The sequence below is a fragment of the Dermacentor variabilis genome, chromosome 3 (genome assembly GCF_050947875.1).
Source record: "Dermacentor variabilis isolate Ectoservices chromosome 3, ASM5094787v1, whole genome shotgun sequence".
NCBI classification, from domain to species: domain Eukaryota; kingdom Metazoa; phylum Arthropoda; class Arachnida; order Ixodida; family Ixodidae; genus Dermacentor; species Dermacentor variabilis.
In genome coordinates this window covers 134297582-134318660 of record NC_134570.1, presented here as the reverse complement: position 1 = coordinate 134318660, position 21079 = coordinate 134297582, and the positions used below count along the sequence as shown (strand labels likewise).

Genomic DNA, 21079 nt, shown 5'->3' with positions numbered 1-21079 from the left:
ATGTTTCCGCTGTACCAGGCCTCGCCATACTGCTAAAATATGTAAAGCAAACATTAGGTGCAAGATATGTGTTTTTCTGCAGACTGCAGTTGCGCTAGCATAAGGTAGAAGGCAGTCATGTTATTGTCGTGTTCTGCTGGATACTGGCAGCCAAAGATCATTCATACTGAAAAGCCTATCTGAGAAACTTGGCTGTAAAGTTAAAGGAAACGAAAGGCTCACGATAGGATCATTCGGAGGAGGTCAAAATGAGAGTCATGAATTCGGTTGAAGTTAAAACAAAAAGTGCCTGCAGTAGTGAAGAAGTGTTATTGGAAGCACTGGAGATAGACATAATTTCAAAAGGAACATTACCATTCCTGCCTATATCACTAGTAAAGAAGTATGGAGACATCAAATTCAAGCTGGCTGACAGTTTATGTAGAAGCACATCATGCATGGAAATCGGACTGCTTATTGGATCAGACCAGTACTGGCAAGCATTGAAAGGTGGGATCCGAAGACTAGAAGAAAGGTTGACAGCAACAGAAACTATATTCGGCTGGACAGTACAAGGCCAAGCTAAGATATCAGCAACAGTAATGGAGAAGTCAACCGTAATGGTACTCAACGTCAACGTGGATAACTCTGAAATACAGACAGAACTCGGGCATTTCTGGGATATCGAAACTCTAGGCATAAAATGCCCTGAGAAAAAAACCAAGAGAGAAGAGGAGGTGATTCAGCACTTCAAGGGGCACTTAAAATTTGAAGAGAAGCAATATTCTGTCAGACTTCCATGGAAAGAGAACGTGGAACTTGATGAAAACAAGAATGTAGCTATGAACAGATTACAACTCACTCGACGGCTACAGAAGGACGAAAGTATACTTCGGCGTTGCGACAGTGTGATTAGAGATTATTTAAATAGTGGAATAGCAGAAGTGGTCGAAGAAGAAATGCCGATGACACGCTGTTACTACATGCCCCCATCAGGCAGTAATAAGGGAAGATCGACAAACTACAAAGATGAGAATTGTATTTGATGCATCTTCATCGTTGACAAAAGGGTTTTCTTTAAACGATAACCTCGAAACAGGACCGAATCTCAATTGTGATTTGGTTCATATGCTGATGAACTTCCGACACCATCAAATAGCAATAATAGCTGATCTAGAGAAAGCATTTCTGCAGATTTCAAGGAAGAGGATAGAGACGCATTGCATTTTCTTTAGTGGAACAGAATTCCAATTGGTAGTGATGCAAAAGTTGTGACATGGAGAATATCAAGAGTAATGTTTGGAATAGCTCCGAGTAGTTTCTTACTAGCAGCAACTATACAAAACCACCTAAGCAAGTTGGAAGATAGCTTTCCGGAAACGATTAAGCAGCTTAAGAACAACATTTACGCTGACAATGTGATACTGGGAGCCAACTCACCAGAAGAAGCCGAAAAAATTTATAAAGAGTCAAAAGACATTTTTCAAGAGGCGTCAATGACACTCAGAAATCTTAAAACGAATGAGCCTCGATTACAGCGAACTATAAACATACAAGAGAAAAACACAGGCATGATAACCTCCAACCAGATAAAGATACTTGGCATCAGATGTATCCTAAGAAGCCAACAAATACTGACACCAAGGACAACATAGGGGAAATTACTTGTGCTTAGTAAATGAAATAAAGAAATGATAAATTAATGGAAATTAAAGTGGATGAAAAAACAACTTGCTGCAGGTGGGAACCGAACCCATAACCTTCGGGTTCCGTTCCCACCTGCGGCAAGTTGTTTTTTTATCCACTTTAATTTCCATTAATTTATCGTTTCTTTATTTCATTTACTAAGCACAAGTAATTTCCCCTATGTTGTCCTTGGTGTCAGTGTTTGTTGGCTTCTTATGATATGACTAATAAAAATCGGGCCCCTCGGATAACCCACTTTCTTCTCATTTGGCATCAGATGGAATTACGAGGAAGATAGACTGTACATCCCATCTTTTGACATAAAAGACATCGATAAGAGCGGTCCAATTACGAAGAGGCAAATGTTGCAGCTAACAGCAAGAATATACGATCTGCTGGGCGCCTTCACTCCATTCACAGTGACAGCTAAGCGAGAAATACAAAACATGTGGAGAAAGGGAACATCTTGGGACGACCCACTACCAGAAGATGAAACGGCGTCATGGAGGAACTGGATTCAAGAGCTTCGATTGATACAAGACTTCAGCATACCTAGATGGTTTGATACTAACCAAGGCAGACAGCCTCTTCACACGGATCTCCATTTGTTTTCTGATGCAAGCCTGTACGCTTACGGAACAGCAGCCTACTTGTAAATACATATGAAAACCAAAAACAGTCTGGGACACTCATAGCAAAAGGACGAATAGCTCCAATGAAAGAAATGTCCTTGCCAAGACTCAAGCTAATGGCTGCAACGCTATCGGCACACCTCTCTGAATATATCAGAAGAGGATTTGTAAGAAAACTAAACGAAACGAGATATTGGACAGACTCGACCATTGTTCTAAGTTGGTTACGGGGAAAGAAAAAACGCGACAATTTTGTTGAAGAGAGAGTGAAGGAGATAAAGGAAAAAACGAAGCTGTCAGAGTGGAATTACGTTGCAAGCGAAGAAAACCCAGCCGATTTGATGACTAGAGGTGTAAGCGCAGAGCGTTTGATAAACTCAGAACTATGGTGGCATGGTCAAAAATGGTCAGTTCTGAAAAAGAAAACTACAGAACAAACCGAAGCAGAAGATGCTGAACATGATGAAAGTTATAAGATTAACACATGCACGTCAAATGCAGCAGTGATTAACGCGGAGAACTATGGCACATATATACGATTACTCAGAGTAACAGCTTGGGTTCTCAGGTATCTCTGGAATATACGAAAAAGTGATCGATCATCGGACATCTGAGTTTTGAGGAACTGAAGAATGCTGAGACGACAATAATAAAACTCGAACAACGACACATACGAGAAAACATCGTGCAGAGCAAGAGCATTTCTACGAAGACATTAAGGATGTTTCTTCATGGTATGGAAGTCTTTGAAGACGATCAGGGTCTGATAAGACACAAAGGTCGGCTACTTTAACGTGGATTAACATACAACGATAGACATCCTATTGTGCTGCCAAAGTGTACAGCTGGTACAAAGCTGCTGATACGTCATATTCATCAACTCACGCTGCATCGAGGAATAAGCGTCACATTATCGCAGCTTCTAACTAAGTACCGGATAATACAAGGAAGACAGCTGGTGAAGAAGATAATTCATTGGCGTCTGAAGTGCCAACGATTTGACGCCAGACCGCTGCACCAAGAAACAGCCCCACTTTCTGCTGAGAGAGTCAACGAGCGACAACCATTTGAAGTGATCGGTGTGGATTTCGCGGGTCTGTTACTTACAAAAGACACGATAAAAAGCACTACAACACAGTATGTCGCAATATTTGTATGTGCTACTACATGAGCTGTGCATCTCGAAATTGTGGACAACACGACAAGAGAAGCATTCTTACATGCATTCCGAAGATTTACAGAGAGAAGAGGGCTATGTTGCACCATTTACAGTGACAACGCAAGGACGTTCAAGAAGGCCAACAGAGACGTCAATCGTATGATTAAAAAACTACAGGAAGAAGTCTCCAAAAGAGCAAGCCAAGGAGATCAAATCGAATGGAAGTACATCGCAGAACAAGCGCCTTGGTGGGGATGCTTTTATGAAAGGATGGTACGAAGCACGAAATCAGCAATGAGGAATGTTATTGGAAAAAGACTTGAAGAGAAGAGATGCAAACAATAACAACTGAAGCTTAAGCTATCCTTAATAACAGACCGTTGACCTATGTATATGGTGAACCGGATGAGCCTCTACTTATTGTGCCGGCTGATATAATAGGTGGGAAGCATAGGATTAAAGACATTACTGAAGGTTAGTTAGTTCGTCAAATGGGGTCTAATGGTGCAAAAGCGGCTGAGGCTATGCTGCGCCAAACACGAGGTGTTTTAAAATCCAGTTTATGAAGGAAACAGCTTTGTTAATCTATATTTTATGTAAAAAGCCAGTGTCATCTAGAAATTTACGGACATCACATAATGGTACTAGTGGATCATCACCTAAAATTAGAGCAGGGTGTAAAATTATGTGTAGTTGATATAGTTTGTGCAAAAGTGTTCGTCTGTGTGTTTCAGTCTCCGCACGTGTTAGTAATATGTGCATAACTGTTAGTGGCTGTTGACATTTCTCGCATGTTGGTGTGTCTTCTTTTGTAAGCAAGTAATTGTGGGTGAGGTGCGTGTGCCCAATGCGTAGTCGGCATAAAACTACTTCGATGAACCGCTCCTGATGATAGCATGACTTGCACTCGCCAACTATGGGTTTTGTGAGATGTGGCTTCTTGTAGGCACAACGGTCCCATTCGCGTTGCCATTTTACTGTTAAGGCTTTTCTAATTGCACGGATGCTATCTTTATATGGGAGTGTTGTGTTTGTAATGTCTTTGTGCGCTGCCATCAATGCGTATCAGCTGCTTCGTTACCCGGTATCCCAACATGGCTTGGGACCCAGCAGAAACGAATTGACCTCCCGTACTCGTTAAAAGGCACCATGTTTAAAATGTCTGCAATCAGGGGTTCACACTCAGATTTCAGATGTAGAGCCTTCAGTGTGCTTAAAGAATCTGTATATATGACTGCATTTTTGTGTTTATCAGCGATAATCTTTTTCACAACAACCCAGATGGCGTAAACTTCGGCCGTGAAAACAGAAGTGTGTTGTGGCAATCGAATACTTGTTCCCCAATTTTCCGTTACAGCCCCCACACCCACGTGATCTTTTGTTTTAGAGCCATCAGTGTAATATTGCATGTTATTTTGATATTTGTCCTGAAGTGCACGGAATTCTTGTATAATCTGTTCGTGTGGGATGTCTCTTTTCTTTAGATGTGTTAACATCCAATCACATAAGTGTGTGAAATCGTACCACGAGGCCTACCGTTGTGGTTTCTTGGCAAGCTGGAGGACTTCGTCGGGAATGTCATAATCCCAACAGTATTGCTCATACCGCAGGACAAGTGGCCTAATCACGTTCCGTTTATTTGTGTAGTGTAAGCGTGAGTTGTATTGTGTGAGGATGTTGTAGCATATGTGTTGCGGTGATGACTGAATTCTGAGTACGTTGGAAAAAGTGACTAATGCCCTGTGCTGCTGTAAGGAGGGTTCATTACACTCGACATATAAACTTTGAATAGGTGAAGTTCTGTAGGCACCACTTTCCAGTCGCAGTCCAAAGTTATGTACTGGATCAAGTCGTTGGATGTTGTCTGGCTGAGCCGTAAACCACGGAGCCGTAGTCTAAAAGGCTACGCACAAGAGACCGGTAAACACGTAAAAGACACGTTCGGTCAGAACCCCAGTGCTTATGAGACAAAATTTTAAGGATATGTAGAGCTTTATTCGCTTTAATCTGTAGTGTTTTTATGTGAGTTAGGAAGTGAAGTTTGGTGTCAAAGGTTAGTCCTAAAAACTTATGGTCTTGTTTCACCGGCAGTATGACGTCATTCAATTTTAGGGCTGGATCGCTGTGTAGCCCTCGTTTCTGAGAGAACAAAACAGTAACTGTTTTCTGTGGAAAAATGGAAACCATTTTTGTTAGCCCATTGTGTAAGTTTATTTATTGTGAGTTGAAGCTGCCTTTCGCAGGTTAGCAAATTTGAGGCACAGCAAGCCACTTGGAGATCGTCAACGTATAAAGAGTGCATAAGAGACGATGATATGATCTTATTAACTGTGTTCATTTTTACTGTCGTGCTGAGAATGAGAGTGTCGTGCTGAGAACACAGCCTTGTGTATGTATGAGATAGTACTGAGCCCAGACGTACCTGAAATGTTCTATCAGACATAAAATCAGCTAGGCAGTTCAGCATTTTACCCCGGATGCCGAGGTCAGCCAGGTCTCTTAAAATTCCATGTCTCCATGTGGTATCATAGGCTTTTTCTAAATCGAAAAAAACTGCAAGACAGTGTTGTTTGTGTAAAAATGCATATCGAATTTCATGTTCTAGACAGACAAGATGGTCAGTGGTTGAACAACCCTTTTTATAGCCACACTGATGGGGGTCAATAAGGTTTCTAGGTTCTAAAATAAATGAAAGTCTTATATTGATGATGCTTTCATATGACTTTGCCAAAACGCTTGTGAGAGCAATAGGTCTGTAGCTGCTTGCGGATGTGGGGGATTTACCGGCTTTTAGAAATGCAACTACTATTGCCTTTTTCCACTCTTCCGGCATTGTGCCAGATTCCCAGATTAAGTAAAAAAATTTAAGGAGAGCGTTTACAGATGCTTGAGATAGATGAGCCAGCATGGCGTAGTGAATACGGTCGTGACCTGGCGCTGTGTTTTTCCCTGCAGAAAGAACTCTGTTTATTTATTGTGTGAGGGGGGAGTTGTACGGCTCATTTGATGCGCCAGTAGTGGGCAGCTTCTGTTTTTCAGCAGACTGTTTTATTGTAAAAATTCCTTTGTATAATTCCCTGAACTGGATACATCGCGGAAATGTTCTCCAAGTGTATCTGCCTGTTCTTGTATTGTTGTTTATGCGCCTAGACTTGTAAGTAACGGTATTGTGTAAGATGAGTACTGTCCTCTAAATTTCCTCACCTGGTCCCACATTCGTTTCGATGTTACCATATTATTAATTGAAGAGATGTATTTTTGCCATGATGATTTTTCAGCATGTCTTCGTATGAATCGTGCTTTGGCTTTGGCTCGTTTGAAGTTTAACAGGTTGCTATAGGTGGGGTACCTCCATAGGATTCTCCAAGCCTTATTTTGTTTTTTTTTTTAGCATCGGTACAGTCCTTCATCCACCAGGGGTTTAGCTTTTTGGGCACTATACCCGATGACAGGGGTATGGCCTTTTCTGCCGCACGGATTATAACCTCAGTGATTTTTTTATTCAGCTCATCAATACTTAGCTCTCGTGAAAAGACATCTTCTAGTATCGCGTTCTCCATAAAGACCGGCCAGTTCGCGAGCTGTAATTTCCATCGGCGTGGTCTAGTTACTAGGGTTTGTGGTGATGATAAATGTTTGATGAGTGCAGGTAACTGGTCGCTACCATATGACGTGTCGAGAGCTTCCCATTTAAAATCAGTAAAAAGAGAGGGCGAACAAAAAGCTAAATCTAAACAACTAAATGTGCGGGAAGTCGGTGAGAAGTAAGTTGGTGCACCTGAGTTTAAACGACAGTTATTATTTGACAGAATAAAAGCTTCAACGAGTTGCCCTCTTTGGTCAGTTTTGACACTGCCCCAAAGAGTACAATGAGCATTAAGACAAATGCTCCGGTAACTGATCTGTTAGATTTTCCAAGTCTTTAATAGTAAAATGTGTGTGGGGTGCTATATATAGTGAGCAAATGGTGATGGTTTTGTAGGATAGAATGGTGACAGCTACGGCCTCTAAAGACGTATTTAATTGGACATTTCGGGTAGGAGTGCCGCCCTGCACGACTATACATTCGTGGTCCCTTCGGACAATGGTGAAACCTTTGAGAACTTGACTATTTTTTGGACTGGGATTTGTTTCCTGGAGACATACTGCAACTGGCGAAAAGCTGTTGATGATGTCTTTGATGTCACCTAGATTATGTATGAGACCTCTACAATTCCAATGGATGATAAAAGCCATTTTGAAATTGAAAAGTAGGAAATGGCACTACGGAAAAAACAATAGGAGAGATGTTAGGTGACATGGATTTAAAAAGGCTAATACAAATGAGCGATAACCATTAGGTTATCGCTTTCATATTTTGCATGGTTATCAGGATTTTGTCCCTCTTACCGCGCTCGAGAGAGCGCTCGTCCTTTGGTGTCAATTACACCGGGGTTTTTGTGTCGACCTCCATCGCTCTCTCTGAGGCACTGGAGGACCGAGAGTTTGGCGCCGAGACACGTGTCTCGGGCCTTGGAGTTCGCTTGATCTTAGGACCCTGCGGGACTGGTGTCTGCAGGGCCGTTGAAGAGGGCGGAGCAGTACTGACTGCTTCCACCACGGGGGCGGGAGGAGTCACTGCGGCACCACTGCGCGTGGTCTCGGAGGAAAAACCGAAGGTGAAAAAAAAAGGTCAGCATAGAAGAAATATGGAGAAATAAGCAAAATATCACAAAATATTGGTGGAAAAGATGGAACAGGTAATATCTGAAAGAACTGAGAGAGCAGTGTAATGCAAGAAAGCAAGAAATGACGGTGAACCAAGGAAATATCGTTTTGATCGGCGCACGCACTACTAGATCCTTCTGGAACCTGGCTAAGGTCATTGAAGTATATTCTGGAGTCGACGCGAAGCCGCGCTCCTGTCTTAAATACGAAAGAAGAGTCGTTCGGAGACCAGTAAGACATCTTTACACACTTGAAGGCTGCTCACAATGATGAGAAGAAAGCTTTTCGTGGCCGGAAGCTGTTGAAACTCATGGGAGCGGACAAGAAGAGGAAGAAGACAATGGGCTCCAGAGGCGCGCGTGCTAAAAAAGAGCAATTAAAAAATAAAGAAAAATCTTGATTTCGTTTGCATTGAACGCAGCTCTCTCGTCTCGTTTCTGCGACAAATGTCAATGTAATTGCAGTTAATAGTTACCTGGTACCACAGCACACTTGGCATGTACTAGTCAACCAAATGCAGTGGTACCAGGCCACACCATGCTGCTAAGAGTGCTGAGCCACTTGTAGCAGTATCAAATCAGCCCTTTCTTATTAAACTGTCTTTGCAAATATTTTGCAAGGCTGAAATGTTCCTGCTCCTACACTAATATGTACATCCATAGCGTAATCGAACTGCGTAGGTGACTCAAGAAAACTGAGGTTGTGTGCCTGTCAAAAAAGCAAAATGTGTGACAAACTTCCGCTAATCTTCATCTTATCGCCAACAAGAAGCAGTTAAATTTCGCGAGTGTCAAAAAAAAAAAAAAGCAACAGAAACGCATGCACGGCGGCATCCTTCCTATGTGCACCCCTGTAAGCACTAAACAAGTGAGAAACAAAGTCGCCCTTTGAGCAATTAGTAACGAGATAGCCATCGGTTTTGCAAGCGCAACAAGCCGAAACCAGCGCATGGAACAAAGCCGAAACCACTGCCCGCCCGCTTGCCAATGCGCAAGCGATAGTATATAGACGCGCGGGAGCAAACTTGTTATAAAACAAACAATGCAATGAAAACCGAGAGAGGGAAGCACGCGAAAAAAACTCCCTGTATTCCCACATAGTGGCAGCACATGACAGAAAAGAAAAAGTTAGAAAATTGGCACGCTTTTTAAACATACAGACGGTGCCGTAAATTGCGGCATCGACCATTTTTGGACTTGTTCGTGGCCCCGTATATTTATGTCATTGACCCTCAAAGGGTTAATGACCCTTTGCCACTTCAAAGGGAACATTATTTTTGGGTGCTGAAGATGGTGAGGAGGAGGAGGAAAAAACCTTATTTAAGGCCAACACTAAGGCCCAATAAAGTAGAGTGCTTGTCCCACTAAGGCCCGTTGTTCATCCGCCGAGTCCGAGTGAAGCCAAGCACTCCAGGAAGCAGGGGAAGGGTAAGGAAAATAAGGAGAGGTAATGGCAATGTTACATGAGTACAGAATGTGTTCTGCACCTGCCCTTGTCTCCGGGCAGTTGGGGTAGTGAGCTGTGCTACGCCAACGGAATTTGTAGAGCGTTAGTGGCTTGAGAAGAGTGTTCGTCTGAACTATACGAAGGATATATGCTTGTTCCGTCTTGTGTGAAGGATGAGGTTGGGGCAAAATAGTTCAGTTTTGCTTAATGTTTTTGTAGTTGCGCTTTTTATGTGGCAGCATCTTCCACTGTCGTTGGATTTGGCCAGGTAATCGAGGGCGCCCGGAGGTTAATTTCGCGTGCACTTTGATGAACCAACTCATTTCACTCCATCCCAGCATGACCAGGCACTCAATGCAGGGTGATTGTAATGTTCGGTTTGCGATTACAGGATTCTAATAAGCTGTCATGTAGGTGTGCAGTGTTGTATGTTGCAAATGGCTTTGCTAGAGTCGGTATAAAGGTTGATGTTACTGGATGGGTGCTTAGTGAGCAGAGAGTCTTCTTGTATGGCATATAATATCGCGTGAGTTTCCAGAGTGGCTATGTTGGGAGGGTCGGAAAATGGCCCAGCTGTTTGGATGATCGGTGCTGTCTGTCCAGGTGTATATAGTATTGACACGTGTACTTAACTTTATCGGGCAACCACGTTTCGCCACCTAACAAATGTTATCGCACAGCGCAGCTCGCGCCTGCATGTAAAAGAAGTTTCTGGAATGTTATCGATGGTTTCATCCACTGTCTTTCACCGCAACTTGTGTAATCTGGTTGCATCTATGCGCGACTCGAATAGCGTAGAACTTTGTAGAAGACACGCGGGTCCCAGCGGTTAATCTTGAACATTCGACGACCGATCTATACAAGCTGACGCGCTTGACCCGCTGATCAGATTTTCGATGATCGCCGACCGTGTTTGCCGCTATCGTTGTGCTATATGTGTAGCCTGTTTTGTGGGCACAGGTTTGCCCAATAAAAGTTAGTTTTGTCGTTCACAGTATTGCTACTGTGTTCTTCAACGTCACCACCACGTGACAATATTGCATATGCATGTGATCCCATGTCAGACCGTCTGGCGTCCGTGTATACGCGTAGTGCACGCCGATGGACGCGCCACTGGTGGCGGGCTTGCGCAGAACACACGGGAGAGGAGCCAGCCGCACGCCGTAGCTTGTTGCGTCGTCAATAGTGCTTCTCTGTCTCATTCATGTTTTCAGAGCAAAATAGGCAACACCCTTCGCATGTGTGGGGTGGCCAAAGCTTCAAGAAATGTCGAAGAAGAATTGTTGCAGGGTGGGGGGCTCAAATACCGGCGAAATTGTGCTGGCGATAAGGCTCTAATCATTCCCCGCAAAGCCTCATCAGCGGGAGCAATGGCAGCAATGGATCATCGCTTCGGTGGGAAATTTCTTGTTCTCATCCTTTCCTTTCCTTTGTCGCGTCGGTGTTTTCTTCTACTCGATCATAGCTAGACGCGTAATCGACGAAGTTCGTCTGCAGTGCAGCACGTGGTTTAAAGGCATTTCGCTAAAGTACGGAATGCCATTTGCCGCTTATACAGCATTGCGCTAGCTAGGCAGCACGACTGCACGAGCACATTGTGTTGTATGTTAAAGTTATTGAAGTTTGCAAGAACTGAAATTGTTGGTTTTGTGCGGCCCGGTAAATACTCGCACCAGCTGTCGCGCACTTCATGTTTTTACATCTATTTTATGCGTGGCTTCGCATATGTTTTAACTGCTGCTAGTTGCTTCATGCATAACTCTAGTTGATTTTTTTGAGCTGCGAGATGTTCACCCTGCCTCGTTTGTACAGGGTATAAATTACGCTGTGCCATATCGGAATGATACCAAGCAAGTGCTTTAACTGCTTTATTCTATTCGCCCGAAGGCATCGTGGATATTGTGGTTTTTGGTGAAATGTGTTTAGAATATAGGTAGTTCAGGGGGCGAGAATTACTAATAGTTGCTGCATATGGTATTTTTGTTCCCTTTTTTGCTGAAAAGTTCACGTCCCGTTCGGGAAGTCATCACACCTCGATGCTGTCTGAACAGACTTAACACGCCGAGTGATTTGTTTGTTTCACAACGTAGTCCCTTCTTGCATGTGAATTTTGTACTCAACTGAATTCTTTCTTATTATACTTATGCTGCAGAGGACTAAACCCGGCCTTGCCGCCAGCGGTCACCTACTTTGACTGGCGCTGCTCTGCCTTTAAATATATCATGTGGCACCTTTCTCTAGTAACATAAAAAAAAAGTACTGAAAAGTTAGTCAGACTTTATATTTGTACGTTTTCAAGCAGCTCCCTTGCGGAATTTAAAATTGCTCAAACTGCATTGGAAACGGCAGTTCATCGTCGTATGCAGCAGCATTGCATCAGCGGTACAGTGCTAACACGCGATTTTATTAACCCGTGTGCTTGGTGACTTCCTTGACTAGTGTACGCGTTTCCATCAATACATTCGTGATTACTCTTCTTGAGGCGACTTTGGCTGCACTTATTTGGCGATGTCACATGTATTTAGCGGCAGAAAAATCACAACGGCATATGCAGACATCGCACCATGCGGATTTGTTTGATATAAGTCTGCACTAATGACGGGTGCTTATTATTGAGGTCCAGAAGCAGCATCACGGCAATGGTAGAATTTAAAAAAAAAACGGTCGAGACATCACATTACTCAACAAAATTCATCGGCTAGTTAACATGAGCTCCACTTCATGTAAATGGGGTTCATGGCGTTTGGCTGCGGGACGCACCTGGCACGTATGTGGACCATGATGTCCCAAACACCGGTAACATCGTGTTCATACCCGCTCCTCCAGAGGTCAGCGTCTTCCCTGCAGCTGTCACCGCCGAAGCAGCAGCCTGGCACCCGAACAAAGGAGAAATCGCAGCCGTGAACTTCAGCCATTCTTGCTGCCAAGAGTTGTCGTCTGCTACTGCTCCTGCACGTACTGTTGGAAGTGCCCTCTAGGTGGCTATCAGTGGCGCCTCTATAGGCGGTGCACGAGGCATGTACAGTAGAATCTCGGTGATACGAATCTCAAGGGGAGGCGAAAATATTCATATCACCCAAAATTTCGTCTCACCAAAAAATGAGCGAAATCCGTCCCAAAACCATGAGACACGCTAAAAAAAAAAAAAACATTTATTTACTTGGGAAGAAGTCACGTATGTCCTTCTGAGTCTTCTCCGCGAGGTCAGCCAGCAGAGAATTTTCTAAGGTGAAGAACTGGGCTGTAGTGTTCTCACGCACAGTCTCAGATGTCACAGCATGCCGCAGAATATCGAGAGCGTGCAGTTTCGGCTGCCGACGGTGGTTGGTCATCACCATTTTGGCACTCGTCTTCTTCATCACTGGTCGAAATTCCAGGCTGCGACGATATATCCTCCACTATGTCTTCCACTGTGCGCAGACCACAGGTGACGAGATCGTCGTCTGTGGTGACGAAATCGTCAGCACTGCAGTCAACACCAAGCTGGTTCCAGACATCAACCGGAATTGGACCTGGCACTTGCGAGGTGGTGGCCACCGTGGATTTAAAAATCCCACACTTTGCGAAACAATTTGCGATAGTTGCAGGGGAGAAGTGCTCCCAGGCCACTGCAATAAAATGCATAGCGTCCCAAAGACTAATCTGCATATTTGCATCCTTACGGTCAATCTTCGCAAGCAGGCGGCGCACAAACAAACCTTTGAAGTGGTGCTTTACGTTTCTGATAATGCCAGCATCCAGTGGCTGCAAATGAGTAGTAGTAGCGTTCGGGGGCAGGAATACAGGCAGAATTGGCCAGCAAACGGCGGGATTCGATCAGCCAGATGCGAAACAATTGCACCTGTCACACCACACCAATGTTTTTCACTCTCATTCAGCTTTGTTGTAGAGCTCTGGTATACCAGAAAATCATAAATGAGGCCGGACTCACCACGTAGCATGAATACCTTCACACCCCAAGGGCGAGGCTTGCCCTTCACATATTGCTTCATGTTTAAACAGCCCTTGAAAGGAACAATCTGCTCCTCAATGCACAAATGCTCCTCTACCTCGAGATCGTGGCACCTTGCTTGAAAATTCTTGAGCAGAGGTCTCACCTTCCAGAGTCTGTCATTTATCTCTGGCTTGTTCGCATCAACAATGTGAAGATTGTTTCGCAGCTTCTCGAAGCGGTTGCATGAGATCTCGCATAATGCGGTGAGAGCAGTTCTCATTGTAGGCTTGCAATATAGGTGCAACCTTCGATATTTCAGGACACCCATTATCAGATGGAGACCCACCAGTCGGCTGATTTCATCTTCATCAGTGCTTACACTCGTGCCATACTGAAAAACTGAGTACTGATTTGTTTTCTCGGCAAGCTCAGTATAGATGCTCTTCGGGACATAACGGATAAAATAACCAAATGGTGAGGGTATGTCCCCTTCGATGTGAAGGTCTTCGTGCGCTGCCCCTTTGAATATGGTTTCCAGCACCTTGAAAGGCTTTCTCGCCCATCCGCTTGCTGTTGTTGGTGCGCTATCATCTTCCGAATCAGCTTCTGAAATATCACTCGCTCTCTGCCGGGGCTCCAAGCACGTCGTCCCCCTCGTCACCGCTGCGCTAACAGTAGGAAATAAATATCAAAAATACCAGCCACAAATACTCGAGACTTCAGAAATTATACATTGTGAAAGTCGATCAGAAATTATACATTGTGAAAGTCGATACTTACCCGAAGGCTGCTCAGCCATGGTACAAGCAAACACTTCATCGTCATCTATGCGCGAGTGTGCACAAAATTCTCTGCTGCTGATGGCAGTGGCGATAGGGCTCTCAGAGGAACACCCCACAAAAAAATTATTGGTTTCAGTTTCGTGTAGCGAAGTGACGCAGGCGTTAGATATCAGGCGCATCAGCTCACCCGGGAGACGAAGATGAATGGAGATGAGCTCTGGCAGGGGCAAGTCCAAATACGCAGGTACGACGATGAGAGGTAGCATTCCAACAACTACGTTTATTCACTTGGCATCTGCCGTAAGTTTAAACTGTGCAAAAATATCTACAAACAGAACGACGTCATACCCGTCGTCGTCGGCCTGCCTGACCGGCCTGGTCTCCCGTGGTGAAGTTGCACCGTCCGCTGCTGTCTACTTGCTCACTCCTCAAAACTGCTCGAACTATCCTTTAAATAAGTTTACACAGCATCCAAGAGACACTTTTCTCCACCAATCGGCTACTACGTTACTCCGACCAATCAGGCAAACCGACATCATCCGATAAGCGGCAGAGTTCAAGGGGTCAAGAAATGGTCGTGTCAACACTCTGACCATAACTAATCAGCTTTTGACAGCCGAGCGTGGGAAGACGATGCGACATGTGCACGTGTGACGTCAGGCGCTGCAGTGGCGGCTGCCGCGCGGCAGTACATGCCCGCGGCGCCGCGGCGGTTATTTGGGGTACAAAGGTATCCGCCCGCGTCGAGGAGCCCACAAAATTCTCGGAAAGCAGCAAAGAAGCCCGCGGTACACTCTCTTCGCGACACCTCCCCCCTACGAAAAAGAGTGCCCCACTCGTTGCAAAGCATTACTACCAAACCAAATTAACAAATTTAAACACGTACAAATTAAACAAATACCTTTAGGGATTCACATAAGAAAACTGAAGAATGTGTAAGGAAAACTGAACATTACCTCAAACAAAACAAATGCGTTTTAAAAGATGGAAACGAAATGCACAACACAAGAAAAGAAACATCAAAGTTCATTCGCGCGCGCTGCACAAGAAAATTAACACTGCAGATTATTCAGTTGCGCTGCAATACACATCAGTGTCCATGTCGTATGGAGCGGTGGTTCGAGGCTCAGCCTCCCTATGAAATGTCTTCCAATTAAATGTACTCCAGTTGGAGTAAAGTTCAGTGCCGTCCGGGCTCTTGGCTTGTCGTCTTTGACTACGAGTCGACGTCTCACACACACCAGCACACGGGGCATGCCTCCGGTCACCACGTGAACTACATTGGTGCACAACGCGAGGAACACAACACATTTTCTTTTGCTTCTGATGTTCGGTAGCCGACTCGTCGTCTTCGTCGTCATCGTAGCACTGTCTGACATGGCACTGTTTTAAGCGCGCAGCATTAAAAACGTCGCATTTTTTGCCGGTTTGGTCGACCAGATTCAGAGGAGGCTCCGTTCGGGGGGCCACTTTCTTGGCGTCCTGGGTTCCGCGTTGCGTTCCTTGGCCTACCTGAAGTAGAGGCTCGTTTTTGGAGCTTGCAAAGGGGGCGACACTGGCTGGCTTCCTGGGGGCGAGCGGCTGTTTGTGGCAGCCAGAGCAGGAGAGGACATACTTTTTGACTTGGCAAAACATCTTGGGCCAGAAGTAACGGTGGCGAACTTTCCCCCAAGTGCGCCTGACGTCGAGGTGGCCTGCCGAGCTATCAACATGACAGCGCCGTAACACCTCCGACCTCAAACACCCTGGGACAACGAGTGTCGTGCGACCTTGAAAGCCTTTCGCTCTTCTATATAACACACCGTCAATCAGCCGAAAGCTCCGTGACATTCTTTTCGTTTTTCTGGCAACGGGCGCACTCGGCTGCTCTAGGTGCTGTATTACTTCTTGCATCCATGAATCCTCTCTCTGCGTTTCCCCGATGTCCACATGATCCAGCACGAGCAACGGTGAGGGATTTTCTTCGCTTGCTAGTGCGGAATCATGCGGAAGTCGGGAAAGTGTCGGATTTGCTCTGCTCAAAGTTAGAGCGCTGCTCCTTTCAACGGGGTCCGTTTTCTTGGAACCGTTGCCGGCACTGGGGCGCAAAGTGGCTGATGCGGTCGCATAGCTGGCAGCGCGGTCGCTCGTCGTTGTCACGGGTATTTCTTGCTGGCCAAGGCGCTGAAGGACGACGTACATCTTCTTCAATAGCTTTCAGGCAGTCAAATAATGAGCCTATAGAGTCCGCGATCGCCCTCAAGTCCCTGTCGCGGTCGGTGGCCTCTCGCGGGCAATGACGCTCTGCCGCAGCGCAGGTGGCGCGACATGTCGGAGGCGGCTGCATTGTTGCTCCAGCGGGTGTCACTCCGGCGGCAGGTGCCGAGGCGAATGGGTAGCACGACTGCTGGCCGGCAGAGAAATGGGTGCCGGTCGCTTCTGGTTGTGACGCACGCACCATCAAAAAAGCTGCCCGATCAATTCGGCGTAAAATTTTGAGGAAAGTAGAGCAGCTGTCCGGATTTGCAATAAGAATTTTTTCCAGCACGTCCGGGCGCAAGCCGCGCATGTGGTGCCGCATCCGCTCCTCTTCCGTCATAGACGGATTAGCTCTGGCGCACAGCTGCACAACGTCATAGTAATAATCTTCGGAAGACTCCGACGGTAGCTGGGTCCGGTTTTGCAGCCGCAAATATGAGAATTCGACTGAGTGGCGACTTGTGAAAGACGTTTCTAAGAGCGTCGTCCACTCTTTCCATGTATTAGGGGCACCCATTAAAATTTGCGTGGTGTGCCATTTTTTTGCATTGCCCTCTAATGCCAAATATAAAAATTTTACTTTCATCCCTTCATCCCAGTTGTTGAGGGACGTTATATGTTCGTAGAAAAGCAGCCACTCGGATATTGATTCTTCTGGCGTGCCTTTAAAGACTGGCGGTCCGATGAAAGGTTCCGCTTGAGGGATGGACATGGTAGCGAGGACAGTAGGGGGTTCGGTCATGGTCGAGCTGTTAAGCTAGGTTCTTGAGGTTTGTTGCCACGACTAATGATATTAGAGCGTGGACTTCTGTACCCAGCACGCTCCACCACTTTGTAGCGAAGTGACGCAGCCGTTAGATATCAGACGCATCAGCTCACCCGAGAGACGAAGATGAATGGAGATGAGCTCTGGCAGAGGCAAGTCCAAATACGCAGGTACGACGACGAGAGGTAGCATTCCAACAACTACGTTTATTCACTTGGCATCTGCCGTAAGTTTAAATTGTGCAAAAATATCTACAAACAGAACGACGTCATACCCGTCGTCGTTGGCCTGCCTGACTGGCCTGGTCTCCCGTGGTGAAGTTGCGCCGTCCGGTGCTGTCTACTTGCTCACTCCTCAAAACTACTCAAACTATCCTTTAAATAAGTTTACACAGCATCCAAGAGACACTTTTCTCCACCAATCGGCTACTACGTTACTCCGACCAATCAGGCAAGCCGACATCATCTAATAAGCGGCACAGTTCAAGGCGTCAAGAAATGGTTGTGTCAACACTCCGTACACAAAAGCACTCTGACCATAACTAATCAGCTTTTGACAGCCGAGTGTGGGAAGACGACGCGACATGTGCACGTGTGACGTCAGGCGCGGCGGTGGCGGCGGCCGCGCGGTTATTTGGGGTACAAAGGTTTCCCCCCGCGTCGAGGAGCCCACAAAATTCCCGGAAAGCAGCAAAGAAGCCCGCGGTACACTCTCTTCGCGACATTCGGTTTTACAAGATAGAATTGCGTTTTACTTTGTGGGATCAATTAACGATGCCAGGGCCGAAAGGGTTAAGAAAAACAGTAAGCAAAATTGTAATACTTTTAAAACAGTCTTTATTAATAATATCATGAGTATCATCAAGTTCGTCGTGTGAGAAATCGCCATCTGATACATTCCTGTCCGCAATTCTGGTGAACAATGCTTTATCGAGACCTATAATATGACAAAAATATAAAATAAGAAAGCATTATACCACTATAGTATATAACACTGTAATATAATAATAAAAAGTAGTATAACAAGCGTGTTAGAATTGAACAAACCGCTTGGAACATGCAGACAGGGAACAAAAAAAATGCGGCATAATTGCACGACCGAGGTGCCAAGTTTGCAATTGTGTATGCAATGTTTCCCCAGTACTGTGTTGATTCATCTTAATGCTACTGTAAATGAATTTTACAGTCGAAGGAAGACTAGACTTTACACTTTACAGCCCAACGCTTTCCATGCTAGCATCAATTCTTTGGCGAACCTTACTACCGAGTAGCTCCTTGGAATGCTCAAAAAAGCAGTCCTCAGTAAACAAAAAGGGCCAGTTTTTCCTTACCTCTGTCACACGCCTCGAGTCATTAAATGGTCAGTCTTTCAGTTTCAGTTTATTATTCTTTGTATATTAGTCTTTGTAATGTATACGTCTCAGTCATTAAGCGAGTGGCAAGCTGCTTGTTAGGATGCATTTAGCATACTCAGAAAGGAGCTGCTGCTGCTTTTCCTGTTGTGTCAACAGACTTTCTTCACTCAGTAACTCTGGCTGCCATTCTGTACAACCATAGGAGTCACAGGTAGATTGTGGACGCGGCTGGAATGAGTCTGGGTCATCAACAATTTCTGCAGGCAGCACATGTGCAGTTGGTCTCTTCTCGTTATTGATGCAGTTTTCGAGCTTCCACATCAATGTCTGAACTCCTGTGTCAACAACTGTACCCTGTAGCAAGTCGTGAATTTATGAGGGGTACATTGACACAACTTTTGTTGAAATTATTCTCAGTTTCCATTTGCCAGGCACTGAATGCTTATCCAGGATGAGAGAACTCTGTATTCTCACCATCTGGTTCAGATTGGCATTTGTAGGCCTTTTTTGTACTTTGCATGCTTGAAGTAAACTTGGCAGAAACATTTCCCAAGGGATGCAAAATTTCTCAGCCCATTCATCCAGCTGTGAGGTGGCATCTGAGGTCACCTTAGCACAACTGCCACTCTGCCCTGATGGGACAGGAGCTGTGCCAATGGTTTGAAACTTCTCAAGCAGGATGCTCCTTTGCACTGGGGCTAGGAAGTCCAAGTCTGATTCTGGTAGATACCTGAAGTGTTCTGCACATTTTACTCCCAACTCCTGCAGTTTCTGACCAGTGGTTGTGAAGTCCTCCTTGCTGAGTGCTGGAAGCCACTCCTGAACAAGTGACATGAAGTCGTCTGAGCTGAAGAAAATTTAGCAATGATCTAAAAAAAATGCTTCAGTGCAATGACTGTGACTTTTGGATGGCTAGTATCATGTTACTCAAACGGGTAGTAATCTTGAAGGTCCTGAACGGAAATGCACTACAGTGTCCGAACAAACAGACTTTCTTGTGCGAACACGAACAAGAAAACAGACTGTTTTGTGATCCGGCCAAACACCAGCCTGCTTTCCTCACGACCCAAAATCACGGCCATGCTTTTGCTTTGCTTGATGCCCTTGTATTCAACTTGGTATGTGCAATACAATTCTTTTCCTGGTACTCCACAAGTTTTGATAGCTTCCTGAACTTCCATACTGAACGGACTAGGGTGAAAAAGAAATGTAGAGCCAATCACTAAGTCTCTTTTAAAGCTACAGCTACTCTCCCTGAATGCCTGAAGAAGCTGGTGTTCTTCAGCAAGTGTTAGCGTGATGTTAAGTTCTGGACTTAAATGATATTGTGCAACAATAAAACGACACGGACGGGAGAGAAGACGACACACCAAGCACTTGGTGTGTCGTCTTCTCTCACGTCCAGTTTTTATTTGTCACACAATATAATTTAAGCAATGGATTACCAACTTGCCTGGAATGCTGCTCTCATTAAGTTCTGGACACTTAGGCACTTGCGAAAATGGCCATGCTTGCTTTAATAGACAGTTTTAGTATAGCGTACGCTATTCCATTGCGTACGCTAAAAAATAGCGGGTCGTCACTGCGCATGCGCTGAACGCTAAACGAAATAGCGGGTATAGCGGGCGTACGCAACGCAAACGAGTTAGCGTTAGCGTTTTTGCGGGGTTTGCGGAGCTTGCGGGAAACATGGCGGCGGTTTCGGCTGCCCACTTCGAATTGAATTTGGCTTTGCTTTTGTAAAATGCACTTCGTTCGTAGCAAATGACTGCGTAAACGGCTTTCGCTTAGTCTCAGGCCGCTTCGACGACAGAGTATTATGGATAACCTCGTGGTGTTTTCGAGATCGCTTCTCGTTTCGAACGAGTGAAAGTGTAACGAAAGAAACGTTCGAGATGTCAGCGCCACCTGTCGTTAAAGGCGCGAAATAGCCGCAACGACGGCATATGGCCTCTCAGATCCGAAGATAGCGCCGGCCAACTAAAATTGTAGAAAACGTGCGCTGCTTAGCGTATGCTATATTATAGTGTATAGCGTACGCTATAGTTGCGGACGCTAAACTAAAACTGTCTAATAACACATAGTCCATAACCTAATAAGCGGTCCAAACTGAGTAATGAGATAGGGGTAGTGAACCATGTAAAAGTGCTTCGGTTTCAGATGTGTACCACGGAAGAGCTCAGTTCTGCATTCAATGTAATCTTTTATCAAATCTTTGAGTCTCATTACCATGGACATATTTATTGCGAGAGCTCATGCCAACTGAACAAGTTAAGTGAGCATCAATACTAACTCCCATGCAGAGTCATTTCTGTACAACTTGTCATTGAAGAAAGCAGGGTAAAAGCTGAACCTCAGCTAGATAGTCATTCATGTCTAACCTTTTGAACTTGAAT

At 45.1% G+C, this 21079-nt stretch overlaps 1 protein-coding gene across 4 annotated transcripts in view; it reads left to right on the top strand.

Annotated features, from left to right (window-relative positions):
- LOC142576299 (uncharacterized) overlaps positions 1 to 21079 on the top strand; it is a 119354-nt gene that overhangs the window by 44470 nt on the left and 53805 nt on the right. The gene's annotated exons all lie outside the window — the stretch shown is intronic.